The sequence below is a fragment of the Rhinolophus sinicus genome, chromosome 13 (assembly GCF_057876585.1).
Source record: "Rhinolophus sinicus isolate RSI-liver-muscle chromosome 13, RSI-T2T, whole genome shotgun sequence".
Lineage (NCBI taxonomy): Eukaryota > Metazoa > Chordata > Mammalia > Chiroptera > Rhinolophidae > Rhinolophus > Rhinolophus sinicus.
This window is the reverse complement of record NC_142513.1, coordinates 62171383-62186950: the sequence shown is the minus strand read 5'-3', so window position 1 is coordinate 62186950 and position 15568 is coordinate 62171383. Positions and strand designations below refer to the sequence as shown.

The window sequence follows — 15568 nt, the reverse complement described above, 5'->3', positions numbered from 1 at the left end:
TTTCCTGATTAACGGGTGTTAAAAAGAGGACAGGCCCAAAACGGAGTCGCCTGCGTTAAGCCCACCTCTGCGACCCGAGACTCAATACGTAACTGAATCACAATTTCAACCTCTCCTGGGAGTGAAATCTGGGATGACCTGGTCAGCACGTCAGGTAATCTGCTTGCTCGACCCGGTCGTGCCCGAATGAAAGGTGGCCTTGCCCCAAACAAGCCACTCCTTACTAGTCACCGCCTTCTGCCACGACTTCGACCAATAAGAGTCTTTCATTGAGAACAGCTCCTCGGGGCTCTGCTCCCTCTGCCGGTGGGGTGCTGCCCACTCGTGAATTGTGAAGAAAGCCAGCCAGACCTTTCAAATGTCCTCCGTGGAGATCTGCTGTTTTCACACTGGGCAGATGCAGATGGTACTATTTCTGTGGTGTCATCCCACCTTGAGCGTGGCTGCGATGCCTGAGCTGCAGGAGCCATCTGGCAGCCGGCCGGGGATGAGCGGTGACCCGGAAGGCAGCGGGGCCACCCGACGGCAGGAACAGCGGAGGGGAAGCCCCCGTGCCCCTGGGGCCGCCTGTCGTGGCAGAGAATTAAAGGCTTAAGGGACTGGCAGTGGCGCTGTTATGTGTCCCTGGAAGAACCCTTCCTCCTTCCTACCTTTCCTCCGGCGTTCCACATTCATTTGCTCATACGCAAGATGATCCACGCATTGCGTCTAGTATTCCACGCAGGCGCCCACGCATCAGTGCTATTCCAGCGTCTGCATCTCCTTGTCCGAAACCTCGAGCCCAGTTCCCGTCCACGTCCACGATCCCACGGGCATTGTCTGGGCCGGCGCGACGGTGCTGACCCATAAAATGCGTGTCACTTCTTTTCTGGATACCCCCTCCCCTTTCCTACTCTACAAACCCTGGAGGGAATCCCGCAGAGTTTCCCCCCATAAGAATGTATTTCATCAAATCTAAGATGTTGATTTTTACACGCACCATAACTGTATGAACTACACAGAAAGAAAAACTTTGTCTTACATGATGACATGTTGTAGAATATAAGACATGATCTAACGTCAGATGTGTCCTAGTAGGGAAAGGTGCCTTTTAGAACTGAGAGACTGACTGAAGACAGTGGCCACACCATGTACTAACAGAACTCTGACGCACAGTCAGACCACAACCTCTGTGACAACTGGCCCCAAACACTCCAGACTTGCTCAGTCACTGGCAGCTTCCCTAATTGTGGCCCCTGCTTCCAACCAATCGGCGAAGGCCAAACATGCATCGCTAACCGATCACACAGGACGCCCCCTCTTGCTAGTCCCGCCCCCAGCTTCCCTGCCCACAGCCTCCCTCGGGCCACCCGAGCCGTCCCTTTGTCCACTGTGAGTTCCCCACTCCCGACAAATGGAAGTGGCAGTTCTGACTCCCTTATTGCAGCAAGTTAAGAATAAACGGCCTTTGCTTGGTGCCTCGCGGGCCGCCTTTGTCTATCCACAGAGTCAGTGACTTTTCCTGGTAGTGTTTTACGTTCTGGGGAATGGGAACAGCAGGTACCGTACGGGCTGGGGGCCTTGCTATGGAAACCACGGATTTTAGTAACAGTTCAGCAGCGAGTCCACTCAGGTCTGAACCGAGGGGACGCTGTGGAGACAGAGGAGGACGGAATGGGCACAGTCTAAAGAATAGAAGTGACGCATCCGAGGTGGCCTGAAAGCAGAAGGAGAAGCCATTCAGGTCGAGGATGGGGAGAAGTCCCAGGGGACACAGAGACTGAGGAGACCACTGTCACTACGAGAGGTTCTGGGGAGAAGGGCTGCACCCCAGGTGCTGAAAGAACGTTCTCCTCACCACAAGGAGGGAGCCGATGGCGAACGGCGTGTCGTGTGTCACATGTATGTTCTTTAAAGGGATAGAGATGAGTCACAGGGCCCCTGACGGACACGGCTGAATGTGGCCCCCCTGGAAAACACCCTCCCTGCCAGGCTGCACTCTGCTAACCTACGTCCCAGGGGCTTGCTGACGAGCTGGAACGACACCTGTCACATAACCGCCGCCTCCTGCGGGCTGGCACCACACAACAAAAGCAGTGTTGCCAGGCCCCTTTGCACCCTGCACATCCTCTCTTTGGGGTTCCTGACGTCCCGGAAAAGGGCTGGGTGTGCCCTGCCCCTGGCTGTGTGGCGCTGCACAGCAAGTGAGCAAAAGACTGGAGAGTCTCCTCCACTGAACTCCCCGCCATTGAAGCCTCAGGAGGCCAGGGATAATTAAACAACATTAATTAAAATACTGAAGAACAGAAAGGGCGACCGGCAGGGGGGACAAAGGAACACCATCAAAGAGATGGAAAACAATAAAAATAGCGGCACTCACTGTGCACAGACGCCCAGGAGGTTGGCAGCTCCGCTGGAGGCCTTGAGGAAAGTGTCCTGGACACCAGCCCTCAGGGCGATGGGGACTCGTGGTGGCAGGAAGCACGGTCCCAGTGGTGGCTCACTCTCCAGACGTCCGAGAGGTTCCTGGTCTCTGCAGATCATAATTAAACATGTGAGCATGATTACCTTCAGGAGTTTCTAGGAATACAGAACGTCCCGCGGCCGCTGCTGCGGCAGAGGCTCGTGTTTCGGCTTTTAGTTAAAAAGAAGGAATTCAGGCATCTTGCTAAATTACAGAATGATTCTCTCACACGAATTTCTCTAGCTCAGCCTCCAGCAGCTTTACAAAGAAAGCACTTAAAGCCACCATCGGTCATGGTGTGGTTCCAGGTTAAGGGAAGGTACACAGGGAAGGGTGACCCCCGCGGTGGAGGTGGTGTGAGGGCCACTTCGGACCAAAGGCCTAGTGACCAGGGCTGTCTGACCCCGAGTGTCACTTCCCCTCTGGGCAAGTGATGTCAACTGCTTGTACATGCTTCCGTTGATAACCTGCACACATACAGCAAATACATGCACAAATCTATTACTTTTATAGAAATGGTAGTGTATTACACACACCACCTGTCCATTGCTTTTCCACTTACAAATGTATTTTAGAGACCCTTCCATACCAGGTCACACAGAGCTGCCAGTCTGGTCAGAAGCTACGGGCGTATCTATTACATGGATTTGCCAGTTTGCTCCAGTCCTCTAGTTAAGTTCCCAGTGTTTATGACAGTCTGTGCTGAAATAAATAACCGTGCACAGCGGTCAGTTTCATAGGTATAGTTTCAGAGGTCAGTTTCATTCATGGCCTTTAATTAAAAATGCTCTATTAAATCCTCCAATTTAGCAGAGAACCCCAAACAATGGGAATGCCTGGGTTTTCCTGTGCGCTAGATGACATCCTAGGATGCTGCTGTGACCGGGAACTGGGGACCGAGCCCTTGGGGAGTCTCCTTGATGTCTCCCCCAAGCAGTGTTCAGGGTCTGAGTAAAACTTCTCAAGGTCTGTCCATCTTCTCTCCCCGTCCAGTTTTGAGTTGAGACAGAGGAGGCGGCAAGACCCGTGGAGTCCAGCCAATCACTCTGAAGTCTTTCTTAGGAATTTTTTTTTTTTTTTTTTTAAGTTGGGACATGAAATAATACCACTTAAAATGGCACCACTTCCTGCTTTCCTTTTTGGTTATTTTACTATTTATTTTATTTATGCGGTCAGATATGAACCAGGGGGAAGTTTCTATGACCTGGCTTCATTCTGTCATCTGTACCTAAAACCTAGTTGGCATTTTATGGCTTCCATAAATAACTATATCTTGCAACCAATGTTTGCTTTTCCCCAGGACAGACATTTCCATTTTATCAGAAAAGCCATGCAAAAAATGGTACCAAATACTGAAATTCAATTACAAGAGTTTTATGTTCTTGCTTTTTTAATATCTGTATTCCACGGACTAAGTGACGCCTGACAGAAACGCAATGCTCAGAAGAAGCTCCTAGCAGTTTCTCAGACTAGCAGACTTGTATAACTTTCTTCCTTTCCTGACCAGTAGCCTATTTGTATGTTCATTTTGGGTGAAGATATTTTAGTTTCTAGACACGGTCTCCCTACCATCTAAGAATAGTAATTGATCTTTTAAAATCAAACTTAGAAACTTTAACTTTGTCAAGGAGTGGAATGAGTAAATAAAAAACTCAAAAGGCAATGCTTCCATTATTTACGTTTTAAATGAGTTTCTCCCTTTGGAAGCCTTTTCCTAGGAGACATTTTTAAATGTTTTCAAAAATACCATTTACAGTGTTTCGCCCAATTGCTAAGTTGAGACCTGATTCATGCTTCTGGGATGGAAGAAGGGGGACTAGAAATGATGGCTGATTGCAGAAGCTTCCGGAAGCTGCAGTCGGGAGCAGCAGAATGCCTCGGATTCGTGTGAAGGGAGATTTGCTGTCTCCCTACTTTGGCTTGTGCTTTTGGCTGGTGTTGTTTTGCCCCCAACTGGGATGTGTTTTCATATTTATTTTGTGTTCAGAAAAAGACACGTCCACGCAAAGGGTTTGAACTGCTCTTGACATTCACGAAGCTGATGAAGACAAAGAAGAGAAGTGGGTTTCAGCTCCAGGACGTCTCGCGTCTTTCAGCTGCGTCTCTCTCCTGAGTCCCACATGCCTCCTGGACTACTGCATGTGGAGGGGGCCCCAGCTCAGCGTGTCACAGATGCCTCAGCTCTCGCCACCCTCTCCCTCCTCTTCTCCGTGGATGGTATTACTGACAGACCAGAAACCAGGACTCATTCCAGACGCCTCCCACCTCCTTCCTGACTCAGTCTAGTCGGGAAACAGGTCCTGTCAGCTCTATCTCGGGGACATCCTCTCCTGTCACTCTTGCTTCTGCCATGCTCCGGGCGCCTTTATCTCTTGCCTGAAAGATGCCACCTCGCTCACAGCTGCTCAGGGACATTTTCGGGGCCTCCAGCACCACCCCCTCTAACCTGCCCTGAGTCTCTTCAGGCCAGGGGATGCCAGGCCTGGGTTCCAGCACCCATCACCTCCACCCAGGGCAGGTGTCACATTAGCACTGGGGAAACCCCAGATATTTCTGCACTCATATCATACGTCGACATAAAAAAATGTTTAGCGCCTTCGACCTCCTATCAGCAAAAAGGAAAACTAGCTTCCAGACTGATTAGTTCTTGGTGCTGTGTAGCTCTCTCTCTTTTTCATCCAACATATAAGGCAAGTTGGATCACGCTGTCTCTTAAAATTAGTGCAGTTATTTCTCTCCTCTTTACATCTGGCTCTTATTTACTTACCCTCCACAGCAGGAAACCAATGTTTCACACACGCACACAAATTCAGTGAAGAGAAACTGCATATTGATTTATGATCTTGTTTTTATAAGATTATAAAATGGATAAATTAATTATATTAGTTCTGCATCATTTTAATCCTGACTTGACTGCTTTTATTATCTGTCCTATTAGATGGGTTCCCTAATTTTTTTCTAGTGATATTTATAATAGTCCTTGAAATGCTTATTAGCATGTTTGAGTGAATTGAACATACGTCAGAAGTTTATCTTAACAAACAGTAAGAATGATTTGGCTGACTGGTTTTACAGTGAGGACTGACTTTGCCAAACAGATTATACATATGGCAGATGTTTGACACATATTTAAAAACCAAACTTACAGTTCCAAGGTTTTGATGAAAATGTTTTCAAAGCCCATGACAATAAACAAAAGCACTATATCCAAAAATACTATCTCAGCAAAAGAGGAAGGCATACGTTGAGCTCCCAACGGTTTTTCCACTCTGTCTGGCTACACGCGGCGCCCCACGCACGCTGGGACTGCCAGCGGGTCACTTACGTCCTGCAACAGCCCTGTATGCACCGCCCAGGACGGGAAACGTGAGGGACTCGGAGGTAACGGTCCTTCTGTAGCCACGTGGCTCCCAATCCTTTGCTTTTAACAAAATTGAAAATAATATTGATGCTAAATCAGTGTGACTTTTGGCAACTAAGTCACAACGCATGTAAAGCACCAAGTGACAGTGACACAGCAAAGCTCTATGTCTGTGCACCTGTTTCTATGAACACGTTTTCTCGGTGTTTACGCCTATAAAAGAGGAGCGTGGGAACAGAGTAGATGCTGGACTCTGCTTCGCTGCATAAAATAAGCCACGTTCTGACAGACACATAAGGAATAATTGGGGGAGACCTCATTCATCTCAATAACAGATATACTCCCAGTAAAAGTCTTTATATTGACTAGTTATTAGTGTAAATGTAATATATGTTCTGATTTTTTTATCATGTACTACTAATTATAATTTAACTCAGTACAGATGACTTTTGTAACACAAAGCCTTATGGTCACAGAAAGGATTTTTTAATATAAATTTATAAGACATTATCTTATTGTGATAAGTTTGGTAGGAAGAGCAAACAAACTTTCAAGCATGAAATATATGCGCAGTAACAAAATTCTGTGGGGAAAGTGAAAAAATATATAAATTCATGGATAAAAGGAAAATATAAAGTTTCAAAATGTTGAAAAAAAGAGTGTTTATGGTTTTTTTTAAGTGGATGAAGGGGTCTCATATCATTATGGCGTTCAGATTTCACTGAATCCATCTTTAAATATGTGAATTCTCACTGTAAAATTGTACATTTTTACAGCGTATTGGAAATCATATCCTTTGCAGTTATTTGAATAGAAGAGGCAAAATTTTAGATATCAACTTGAAAACGTGCAGAGTCATAGTTTTCAAAGTCACTGAGACGTATATGAGCCAAATGTTTGAAGACCATTGTTAGGCCATTGGAACTTGAAAAACCCTTGAGGATCAAGTGACCCAGCCCCTGTCCCAGCAGCAGCTCCATTTTACAGATGAGAATGCTGAGCCCAGAAAGAGAAGAAGCCCCTCGCTGTCCCAAACCCGGTCCCCGTGCCTAAGGCACACGGCGAATCAAAGCCCGGCTGGCAAACCCTCGGGGCAGCCTGACGTCCGCTCCAAGGCGCACCCTGCTCAGTGGTGACAGATGCTGTCTCACGGTGACAGTGTCTAGTGCATGTCACCCTCGCCAAGCTTCCCTGCCCCACCCCTCTCGGTTTCCTCAGCATTTCGTGCATCTCTCTTTCCGGCTATTCACAGGGGTTGACAGCTTTCTGCTGCTGCTAACATGACCAAAAACCACTGGGGCTGCTGTGACAGAAATGACAGCCAGGAACCTAGGAGGACAATAGGGACAGACAGAGGGAGGAAGGCAGCCCCCAGGCGGGGTCCGGATGAAGATGCAAAGGGTGGGATACAGGGAGGCCCTGACTACACCTGCTTCACGGCCTGCCCCTCGGTCAGGGCTGATGACAGCTCAGCCAAGTGTGAGAAGGGGGTGCCAGAGTCTGCTCACTCACTCAGCCTCTGCCACACTTGCTCTGTATTCTTGGGTTCAAGACCACGCAGGGACCCATCACGGCGGCAGGACGACTGGGCCAATAAACACGGTGGAGCAGCCAGAAGATCTCCAGCTCGAATAATTAAAGGTCAACAGCTTCAGATTTGCAAAAGCAGAATAAAATGTATATTAATAGCCAAGTGGTGGTGTTTCCGTCATTATTAAACTCGACTTTGCCATCTCAGGTGTAAAATTATCACTACAAAAGGTGTGTTGCCCTCCGGTACTAACAGTGTGCTTCACTACGGCCTGAATTTTAAGGCTTATATCTTACATTGAAAAGGAGATTAATACACCTAGAATTTTTAAGCCAAAACAACATAAAAACAAAACCAAAACTTCTTCTATAGCCATTTAAGTCAAGTTCAACTGTGCATGATACAGAATAGACACACTGACCAATACAACAGTTGAGAACCCAGAAATAAATCCCTACGTCTGAAGTCACTAGTGTTTGACACGGGTGCGGGGCCCATTCACTGGGCAAGAAGAGTCCCACAGTCACCTCCAGCCCCTCCCACACTCACACCAGACTTCTATTAATTAAGCCTAATAGAAACCCAATAAGCAGATGGTTTCTCATTGCAATCATTCTGGAGTGACTGTTTTGGCTTTGGTTTTAGAAATAAAAATACACAGAAAATCCAGGAATTTTGAAAACTGGAAGGGTTACCATACAGGAACTCACCTAATCTTTGCACTTCACAGCTAAAGAACTCAGCAGTTTGCTCAAGGACACACAACGAACTATTCCAACCGGAAAGAGGGCTGGTCAGGTTTCCTGCCTCTCCATCCTGGGTTCTTTCCATTTAATAAGTTTGTCTCTCTCAGTTATGTCTCTTCTACAGAGTATGCAGCAAATGACAAAGCAGGGCGATATGTCAGCGTGACTAAAAGAACACACATGTGCACGTGCGTACGCGTGTACACACACACACACAGACACCCCTGACTGTTCTTGAACTAGCCTGGGGAATCACATGAAAGCTCTTCTTGTTTAAAGCACGCAACGCACAAATCTGGAAAGAAGTTTTAAGAAGGGCATTGACGGTCTGACTGAGCAAAAAGAACTGGTTCTTTATGCAAAACGTAACTCAGTTTCCATTTGAGTGGACGCCTGGGTGTGTGTCAGCTGCCCAGATGGGATTTTTCCATCGATCATAAAGATCATCTGGACCACAGGCTTTGGGGGCCCCATCTGTGCTTCACCCCCTCTTCCCTGCAGAGTCTGTGCCCACGGCGAGCTTCTAAGACCAGCAGTTGTGTCAGGAGGTAGCGGCAGTGCCCCACGCGGGGAGTGTTTGTGCCTTTACACTATCCGTTTTATCCAGCCTGACAGCAGCGTGTGAAGACATCTTCCTTCCCTCCCTCCCTCCCTCCCTCCCTCCCTCCCTCCCTCCCTCCCTCCCTCCCTCCCTCCCTCCATTTTCATACAAAGTGTGGATCTTATTCTCTTTGTAAAACCCCGAAGCATCACACAATCACACGGCACAAAACGTGAATCTTGCGCTCCGAACGCTCCAGCTGCCCGGCCCAGCAAGAACCACCAGCGACAGTGCGCTGGGTTGTCCGGGGCCTTGTACTCTGCTCATTTTCATCCACGCATATGACATACGAACATATTTTTATTAAAATGGAACCATGCTCTATACGTTGTCCCCTTTCTTAACAATATGCCTGAGATTGTACCACGCGGTCGCACACCGGCCGGCCTCCTTCCTTTTAAACGCTCCATTATAAAGCAGCTAATAGCTCAGCTAATAGCTACGTGGAGGTCGCTGTCAGTAAGGGCTTATTCAAAATGCTTTGCATTATTATTCCCTTAATCCTCACAATAACCCGATGAGACAAATCATTACGTTTAATTTAGATGAGCAAGTTGAGGAAGTCAGGTAATTTTCCCAAAAACACAGTCCAGGTAAGGGGTGGAGTTGTGATTCAATCAGAATGCCGTGTTTTTAGTAATGTGAACGTTCAATAATGTATTAAATTGTTTCTTATTAAGGAATATTTAGATTGTTTCTAATTTTTCACCATTAGAAACAATGTTGCAATTATCTCCTCGTACATGTAATCAAGTCCATCAATCTTTTCTTTTCCGGCTTCTGGATTGGTATCTTGTGTGGGAAGCCTCTCCATCCCTGGGGTATAAATACTCTTTCATTTTCCTCTATAACTTTTATGGTTTGGCTTTACTTATTTAGCACTGGAGTCTCTCGAGAATTTACTTTGATGTGAGGTATGAGTTTGAGATCCAATCTGATTGTCTTCCATACAGATAGCCAGTTCTCCCAATATCATTTTTGAATAATTTATCTTACTATTTTTGGTTGAGGAATATTTGCCAAGAAAATCTTTTGAGACTTAAAAACATATTAAAATGTATCCATACTTAATCGACTGTTGAGAAATACAGTCATAAAATGGCTCATTAAACACACAGGAAAAATCCAGTTCATAGGAAAACAAGGCTCGAGACCAGGGATCGCCCTGCCCCCATACCAAAGGCGCGGAATGGATATTTTCTAATGGAAAGATGTGGGACTTAGCCCAGACCCTGGCTCTGTCCCTTAAACAACAGTCGGTCCTGCATGAATCCCCTGTGGCTGTGCCTGTGGAAGGCGGCGAGAGCAGCGGTCTCAGGAAGCAGCAGTCCTGTCCCTTCTCCCCCAGTGTCTCCTCAATCCATCTCCCTGTCTCCTCTCCGCGCTACCGTCCTGATTAGGCCACCGTGGCCACGTCTCAGCTGGATTCCTGCCGCTGTCTTCTGACTGGTCCTCTCCTAACCACCACTCTTTTCTTCCTCTGGTCCAATTTGACACTGTAGTTGGCTGAGTCTTTTAAAATCTCAAATGTGACCTTGGTATTCCTTTGCCTTAAATCCATCGATGGTTCCTTGCTGTGCTTACAATAAATGTCGGAGTTTTGATGTTGCTTACAATCTTGCCCTGTATCTCTTTCCAGCATTACCTCTTACCATCCCCACCCTCATGTCTCCAAACACACACACACTCGTGACAGTTCACTTATCCTGAACATTCTGTGTTTCCCCAAATGCCCTTTAACCTTTACACACGCTGTTCCCTTTGCCTGGAATATTCTCTATCCAGCTCCAGCACGACCACAACCACCTCCACCTGACTCACGCCTCAGCTTCTGGCAAACCACTCACTCCGGGGGGTCCCCTGGATCCTCTCCGATGAGCTCCTGCAGCACCCTCGCCGCCCTGCCCCAGGATTCCGTCCACCACAGGAAGCTCTGAGCACCGGTCATTCGTTTCTCCCTCACTGGTCGGTGAGCACAGGAACCAGGCCTCTCACTGCTGTTCTCCATCACCGAGCACAACGCTGGACCAGAGCTGACACCCAAAACCCTGAGGGAACCAGGATGTGTGCCCCCAAAATATGCCTCTCTGACATAAAAGTTATTCTGGGCTGAAGGGAATTGAGAAGCAACAAACACAAGAAAAGCTCTCTCTACCCTCTTCCTCTTCTGCCTAAAGGCAGGATATAAATTCTCCTTTTACTGAAGACAGACTGTTGACAGCACCCGAGGAATTTGCAACAAACTTTCCTCCATTAGTTTCCTCCCATATATTGACTTTCCCCCGGTTTGCCGCCCTGGAAGCCAAAAACTTCTTTCCTTTGTCCTGTCGTTTCTCTACAGAGTCAGTGTTCTTTGCTGAAGATGCTGTTACATATAAGTCAGTTCTAAGCCAGCGTTTTGAGCTACTCTTCGTTTAAGTCTCTTCCACGTGATGTATGCTGCACAAGTTAATAAACGGCTCTTGTCTTGTTAACCTCTCTTTCTGTTAAACATTCCCAGATGAAAGCCTAACGGGAAGAGGTAAAGCTCTGCCTTCCCTACAACACATCTGAGCGTGAACGAGACCTGCTTTCTTCCTCCTCCCTCTTTTCTCAGGAAACATTGTATCTACAACCTTGATATTCTAACCAGATAATACGTAGGGAAGGTTAAAAGGAACTTCTTTTTTATTTGAAAAAAAATCCCTGTGGGCATTTATCAAGTAAGTTCTATTTAAGAATTATGATAGATGAGACGCCATTTACAGACCATTTGTCTTCGGAAGGAACACGCCCGGGTATGGGAAGGGCATCGCACCTCCCCCACTTCGCAGATGGCCATGTCCCACCTGACTCCACAGGATTTCCTGCTACTTCCTACCCATCAGCCTTGTCCCAGAGCCCAGGGGCCTGTCCCCGTCCTCAGGAGACTGGGGACATGTGGCTCCAAGGACTGAAGCAGAGGCGTCAGGGCTGAGCACCGAGGTGGCGTCTTCTGGCCTGGAACCCTCTGCTCTTCCTGCCGCGATACCTGACATCACGCTTCTTCATACACCCCAGCCGTTGTCTTTGTCACACGACCAAACACAACCGTATTTTCCTGCTGTGATTCATCTGAACAGAATCCACAGCTTCAGTGACCCAGCATTCCACAGGGCGCCCCGTTCTACGCCCCCGCGGATGCTGGCTGGTTCACAACAGTAACTCCTTGCTGGGGGAAACCTAAGCACGACCTCACACACAGTGGGACAGTTTTATCTTTCTACTGTCCCCTCAGGATCACTGGGAATGTGTGTTCCCTGTCTGAGTTGTCAAGTAAGCATTGAAAGAGGCAACGTTGTGCAGAGACGGGGAAGTCGCCGCTGTACAGATCTGAGTTTGATCTTGACAGTGGACTTAACCTCTCTGAGGTTTAGTTTTCCGACCTGAAAATAGTAGGAATAATATACCAACTTCCTAATCTTGACATGAGGGTTAAAGGAGAGGGTTGGAGCACCTCACAATAAATATTGGCACCTTCCTCTCTCCCCACTTATCCTGGGGGTTCAGTAAGGTCAGGTCCGCAGCACAAGATGCCTCCTAATTGTGAAGGCTCAAAGCCGTGCTGTAAACAGCCACTGAGAAAATCCCTTTCCGTAGCCATTAGATGACTAAGCAGAAACCAGAGTGGGTCTGGGGGGCCCTAGCCAAGAGCTGAAATTCAGAAGGCACACTGCTGGCCGTCTCAACCCAATGTAGGGGCTCCACGCTTTATGCTGACCCCCGAGTGGGATGACCACCCTAGTTCTCCTGCAACTCCCCTGGTTCTCACCTGAAGTCCTGTGTTGTGGGAAACCTCTCGGTGCTGGGAAAAGCAAGGAGACTGGTCACCGTGCAGCAGACAGTGAAACCTCTGCTTTGCAACCGTCCAAGGGCAGTTTCTACTTGGGAAGCAAGTGGCTACAACTGGGTCTTAAGAGCTTCCAACCCTTTGCTCTCTAGCACCTAGAAGAGCTAACAGTCCCCCAGCCAGGTGTGAGAGCTCAGCGACTCAGCCCCAGGGATTCTGACTTAGTTATTCTGGGATGGGATCTACGCAGGGCTTTTCAAAGCACAGGTAGGTGATTTTAATGCACAGCCAGGGTTGAGAACCACTGAGTAAATTCTTCTCAAATATCTTATCTCCATGTTCACCCTTCTATTAAGAAACTCTTAAATGGCTTTTGAATATTAAAAGGGGCACTTAAGGGGCCGGCCCGGTGGCTCAGGCGGTTGGAGCTCCATGCTCCTAACGCCAAAGGCTGCCTGTTCGATTCCCACATGGGCCAGTGGGCTCTCAACCACAAGGCTGTCGGTTTGACTCCTGGAGTCCCGCAAGGGATGGTGGGCTGTGCCCCCTGCAACTAGAAAATGGCAATTGGACCTGGAGCTGAGCTGCGCCCTCCACAACTAAGATTGAAAGGACAACAACTTGACTTGGAAAAAAGGCCTGGAAGTACACACTTCCCCAATAAAGTCCTGTTCCCCTTCCCCAATAAAATCCTTTTTAAAAGGGGGGGCATTTAAGAATATAAAAATAACTTCTTTTCACACATGTAAGCAAAACTAGAGTATGCTTAGGAATGGAAAATGCTAACATTCATACTGTGTTTCCCGGAAAATAAGACTGGGTCTTATATTAATTTTTGCTCCATTAGGGCTTATTTTCAGGGGGTGTCTTATTTTTTCATGTAAGATAATCTACATTTATTCAATTACAGTCACATCTTCTTCTGGAACATATCGTAACATACTAAATGCATCCACCTACCTGGCTGAGATCTGAACTGGGGCTTGTTTTCAGGGTAGGTTTTATTTTCAGGGAAACACGGTAGTAAAACTGTCCAACAGTTGAGTTGAGAATATACAAAAAAAAGGGGTGCTTCTGAGGAAAGTTTTATCTTCAACAAAGATCCTAGAGTTATATATTTGAATTATTATGTCCTTTCAAAGTAGTTACTACATGAAGATAAGCTATAAAACCTATTTTAATCATGCTGCCACTATGGAAAAATAAACCACCCTGGAGACGGAGGTAGATTTATCAAAACATCCTGAATGGTGAAACTTTTGATCTTTGGCTGCGAATTTAACCTCTGGAATCAATAAAATACCACTTGGAAGCAAGTCAGGTGAGCTGGTAGCTATGCAGCTGGGAGCACTTACTGCGGGTGTCAGGCCCAAGGTTTCCGAGGGGCTCTGGTCAAACAGCGTAGCCCTGGGAAGCAGCACTCCACCCGGCACAGGCGCAAACTCAGGACAGAGCCTGAATGAAGGACTAAGGCAGACTGTTCACATGGCCTTCCTTGAAGGTCCTTCTCAAAGACGAGGTGAGAAACTGAGCAGCAACGGCCTCAGTGGAACCAGGGTGTGGTGTCCAGACAGGTGGTGCTGAAGCCACGTTTGTTACAAAGAGCAGTTCAGTCCTCCCCAAAGACATCTGGATCAAAGGGGACCGATCCCGGCAGTCATGGCAGCTCTAAGCGATGACGGGGGCTGCGTTTTCCACGTCTGTGCAGTTCGGGAGCTACACCCAGCCCATTACGTTCTTATGACACATTAGTAACAGAAGTCTCCCACGGAAAAAAAAATTTCAGAAGAAGAATCCATTTCTCATGCAGGGTGTCATGCGGGGTCTCTGGTCCCGCTCCCCACATAAGAACACAGGACATGGTGAGGCCAAAGAGAACACCCACGGAGCCACAGATAGGGGAGTCACCACTATAGTCTCGCTGGCAGCTGGGTTGGAGACACAGGAAGCAGGAGCCACAGGATCCGCAACCTGCCATGCGCTCTCTGCCAACCAACCCCACTTGCTAACTGCAATCCGCGCTTGCCAGCCCAGCCGCCATCTTCTTGCCAGCCCCCATTTCCTGCTAGCGTAGCCACAGCCGTTACATTAGTGGCCAATGGCTCACTGGTTACAGCTGACGGCCAACTAGCCACAGCTGATGGCCATCCAATCACAGTTGATGGCCATTTACTACCTGAGCCAGCACGTTTCCACATGAGGCCGAGAGCCTGGAAACTGCACTCCTGGCTCTGTCCCCACACCATTCATGTAGTTATTCAACAGATATTGACTGTGCCAGATACTTTCCTAAATGCTGGTAATTCAGTGATAAATAAAACAGAGAAAGCCTGAAACTTCATGGGGCTTACGTGCTAATTGAATAAAAAAAGCAAATAAATGAGGGAATAAATAGTTATATAGAATAATTTCATACGGTGATAAGTGATAAAGTGAAAATAAGTAAAATTAGAAACTCCTATTAAAATGTTCATTTGTAAATAAGAGAAAATTGGCACTGGTGGGAGATTTTTAAGTTTATGTTACATGGCCCCAAGACAACTAGACATATTATGGTCAAAGCAGAATAGTGAGAGGGAGGGTACCACTCAAAGGAACAGAGAAAAATCGGAGCGCAGGGGCCTTGAACTGACGTAGCTGGGCCGAAGCGAACATACCTGTGCACGTCGCAGTCCCAGAACGCTAAGCCGGTGGATTTCCTCTTCCTCCCTGCTGGCACGCGGGTACTTCTGACAGTTTCCTCAGGATCTAAGGCCTTAAACGGCGCACGGAGAAGGAGGGAAATGGAATCGCCTCTTGGTGCCATACCTGAATTTAATGTTGAGCCGCAATGCCCAAGATTTTTACTTTGGATCTTACAGCAGTCGTATCTCACCGTGTGGGGCTGACAGAAATGGAGGCAAGAAGTACGGGAGTGCCTGAAAACAGACCCATCGTATTTAGCCTGAGAAGCAGGGAAGCCACGGCCGGAAGCAATTGTGATGATTACAGCCTGTGCCGTATTTACTGAGTACCCAGCAAGTCTCATGTATCCAAGAGACATTTGCATAGTTTACCCAAATAAATGCAAGACCCAGT

The 15568-nt window shown here is 47.5% G+C and overlaps 1 protein-coding gene across 1 annotated transcript in view; it reads right to left on the bottom strand.

The window, feature by feature from the left end:
* Positions 1-2737, bottom strand: part of LOC109453648 (treslin-like) — a 162508-nt gene extending 159771 nt beyond the window's left edge. The window contains exon 1 of the mRNA XM_088789403.1: positions 2360-2737. The gene's annotated coding sequence lies outside the window, so the exon portion shown is untranslated. The remainder of the gene's footprint in view (positions 1-2359) is intronic.
* Positions 2738-15568: the final 12831 nt, after the last annotated feature.